The sequence below is a fragment of the Cebus imitator genome, unplaced genomic scaffold, assembly GCF_001604975.1.
Source record: "Cebus imitator isolate Cc_AM_T3 unplaced genomic scaffold, Cebus_imitator-1.0 Scaffold19, whole genome shotgun sequence".
NCBI lineage: Eukaryota > Metazoa > Chordata > Mammalia > Primates > Cebidae > Cebus > Cebus imitator.
The window spans coordinates 1,257,139-1,260,602 of NW_016107334.1; the positions used below are offsets into that span (position 1 = coordinate 1,257,139).

The following is a 3,464-nucleotide window of genomic DNA, read 5'->3' on the forward strand; positions in this document are numbered from 1 at the left end:
CTCAGCGTCCCGAGTAGCTGGGATTACAGGCACGCGCCACCATGCCCAGCTAATGTTTTGTATTTTTAGTAGAGATGGGGTTTCACCATGTTGACCAGGATGGTCTCGATCTCTTGACCTCGCGATCCACCCACCTCGGCCTCCCAAAATGCTGGGATTACAGGCTTGAGCCACCGTGCCCGGCGGGCCTTCAGTTCTAAAATGTCACAAGTCCATGCTGGCTACCAGCAGTATATGGACTGGTCTGCTTTCTGACTAGCTATTCAAAGATCTAATTCATCCTAAAATGCAGAGCAACTTGTGCTAAGATTCCTTCTCTGCCTCCTGACCTTTAGAAGATTATTATGTTCTCTCTATTCAGGCAAATGACAGAGGGTAGTGAAGGGTTTCTCTTTTGGATCTGTTTAATGTGGCTGTAAGGAAATGGCCTTCGAAAAGTTCTGGACACAGATCTCGTTGACTCTGCCAAACCTGCACTCTCCAGGTCCCTCTACGGATCCTGTTCTTGGAAGCTGCGTTTGGATTTGGTTACTGGAATGCAGGTGAAACTGACAAACTGGAGGTCCAGACACCAAAATAGAGGAATCGGAAGGAATAAGAGAGAGGTCCACGGTAGATCAAATTAAGAAGTTTCCTAGTGGCTAAATAAACCTCTATCTTTTTGTATAATCCAGTCTCTTTGCTAACGACCACTCTTGAGAGCTGAAACCTCAAAATTCATGATGGGTGAATTCAACAGCCACTTGGCACCTAATGGACCCCCAGAAATACTCTTCTCTAGCTAGGCATTAAAGGTCACCTAGAGTGCACCTGTGGGAAGAGAGAAGGGCCTTACAGAAGCGCCATGCGGTCCTCCCCGGGAGTCCTTTCTAAGCCTCTCGCACAGGTAGCTGTCATCCGCCACTGCTTGGACATTGCCAAGGTCGAGGCGCCAGCTGCCTGGCCTGGCAGGCGGCCTCCTGCGCTGCTGGACAGCTCTAGCTGTGGGAAAAGCCCACGAAGTGCCTAGAACAGTGCCGGGCGCCGAGCCGAACTCTGCAAATGTGCTTGCAAGTGGGTCAAAAGCTGCCTCCCTAGAACTTAAACCCACTGGTATTGGGTGTGCCCCTGGAGCCCCGAAACGCAGAGGCCTCTCGGGTATCTGGGGCTGTAATCAGGCTCCTCGGCCCTCTCCTTCCAGGGGCGGATCCCGGACTTTCTTACCCAAGCCTGAACCGGCAGACCCCTCCCCAAACCCCAGAAGCCCCAAGGGTGGGCACCGAGGTGGGGATGGCAGCCAGAGAGGCCGCGGTCGGGGCTGTCCCAAACCTCGGTTCCTCGGGCAGGAGGGGACAAAGGGCTCAGGAAGGCGTATCCCCTGCCGCGATCTGGGCTGCCCCCGCCCATGGGCAAGCCAGCCCTGGGGACCCCCGCGGCGCCAGAGAACAGGCCCCCAAGGACGTCACCCCAGGATCCGAAGATCCCCTCAGGCTGCGGCGTGATGGGCCGAGCTGCGCCGGGAACCTCGGGGCTCGAGGATTCGGTTCGCCGGGTCCGGGGTGCTATCCCCACTCCGCGGAGCTCGCTTGGCCGTGGCTTTACCTGCGTGTGATTGACTACAGGTGCTCAGCTCGCCTCCAGTCTGGTCCTGAATCTCCGCGGCTGCCGGCGGCGCTTACGGATATACAGACGGAACCCCTGGCCAGTGCAGCTCCCGCCGCTACCGGCCCCGCCCAAGCAACTGCCGGCACGCCCCTGACGACCGCTTCTGCCACGCCCCCAACCACGGAAACCGCCTGTTCATTGGGCAGTTCAGCCGCTTCTCTACTTGCCCCGCGTGCTTATTGCCTCTAGAAGGGAATCCATTGGTCAAAGAAGCTGCTCCTCAGAATGAAGGCGGGAGTCTTTGAGAATAGCTCCTCAGCAATTGGTTACATTTGACGTCTTTAGTCCGGCGACCCAGACGCCATTGGATAAAGCCACTGCGGAGTGGGCGAGGAAAGGAGAGGAGGGCTTGCAGATGAGTCGTGTGTGACGTTGTGGGGGCGGGTGAAGAGATGGGTAATTGTGACCGCAAGCTGCTTTAGAGGGCTGGGTAAGGTCAGGTGCCGATTGGGGTGCAGAGGAAGGAGGTCAGCTGGTAGCTCAGCTGTGGGGCTCTGGTGTGTCCAGGCCGACTGATTGATTCACATGTACTCAAATTTCACAGGGGGTGAAATTTGAGGTCACGTCCTGGGAGAGACGAAGAAGGGTCGTAAGTCACCAAACCCGAAGGCGAGGAAAAGTCGTGGAGGCAGCGGTCTCTGGCCTCTTCCAGCGCCGGATGGGGGATGGGGACGCCCTGGGCAGTATGGGCCTCAGTTATTGTCCCACGGCCCTTTCAGCCCTTAACCAACCCAGTAGGAGGCCGCCTGGAAGCAGGTAGCCTTTGAACTAGGGTTGGAATTGAGGCTCCCACCGGTTGTTGTGCCCTTGGGCAAGTCACTAAAGCTTTCTGCATGCTCCCTGATTTCTTCACTTGGCAACCAAGGGTAACAATAGTAGCTGATGAGAAGATTAAATAAACTCCGGTAGATGCTAACAGTTCCTGGCACTCAATAGGCATTCAATCAAGGCTGATTCTTCACCCACTCACCCCATCCGGCTGGGAAACTAGGCCCATTTCTAAAATTCTATGAGCCCGAAACTGCTTTTGCAATGGCATGCCGTGTACCAAGAATAGAACACTTAAGCGACTTGAAATGCAAACCCTGTCGGGCAGGCAAGGCCAGACTACCAAGGCCCTGTAGGGCTGGGAGAGAGGGAGCAGGGGATGAAGTGAGAGGAGCGACTTAGCCAAGAAGGGAAGTGGTGTTTGTTGCCATGTAAATTTTTCCCAACATATTTCAGGATTGTGACAAGGAAAAATGGGCTGGCTCAAGTTTTATGGAGCGTGACCAAATAACAGCCTTTGAAGACTGATCAGCAGTGTACCAGAAATCACTGCATGAGATACATCTGTCAGAGACTCCTGAAGACCATTCCACATTCTGAAGCTGTAGACATCATACAGTGTGGACAGAATCAGGCCTGAATGTAGCCCCAGACCCTTTGCGCCTGCCTTTGAATGAACTCACACTCATGGTACATCAGAGTGAAGGAGAAGAAAGAATCTTTTGCTGTTGCTGTATTCATTCAGTTGTCATGTTACCTTGAAAAATAAAAGGTTTCATCTCAGTATTTATGTATTCCTCTGTGTTCTCTTTTATCTTGGAAAAGAAAAACCTAGGCTTCAGTAGCAAACTCTCTGAGCGATTAACCCCATCGTCTTGACTCTGACTCACAACAGTTTGGACTTCCAAAAAAGAGCTTTAGATTTATCACTGGATAAGTATGTAAGGTAATGTGTATGTTAACTAGCTTGGTTTAGCCATCCCACAATGTATACATGCATCAAAACATGGACCAGCGCAGTGGTTCATGCCCGTAATCCAACACTTTGGGAG

The 3,464-nt window shown here is 53.1% G+C and overlaps 1 protein-coding gene and 1 long non-coding RNA gene across 4 annotated transcripts in view; one reads left to right on the top strand and one right to left on the bottom strand.

Annotated features, from left to right (window-relative positions):
* The window catches only part of ABHD2 (abhydrolase domain containing 2, acylglycerol lipase), a 112,211-nt gene extending 110,477 nt beyond the window's left edge, over positions 1-1,734 (bottom strand). Inside the window, exon 1 of one of the 3 annotated variants that reach the window (XM_017517640.2) lies at positions 1,582-1,734. The gene's annotated coding sequence lies outside the window, so the exon portion shown is untranslated. The remainder of the gene's footprint in view (positions 1-1,581) is intronic. The other 2 variants (XM_017517653.2, XM_017517646.2) reach the window with 2 other exon arrangements.
* Positions 1,735-1,964: 230 nt separating this feature from the next.
* Positions 1,965-3,200, top strand: LOC108295492. The gene is made up of 2 exons (XR_001821424.2): positions 1,965-2,141; positions 2,869-3,200. It is a non-coding gene; the product is annotated as an uncharacterized LOC108295492 (long non-coding RNA).
* Positions 3,201-3,464: the final 264 nt, after the last annotated feature.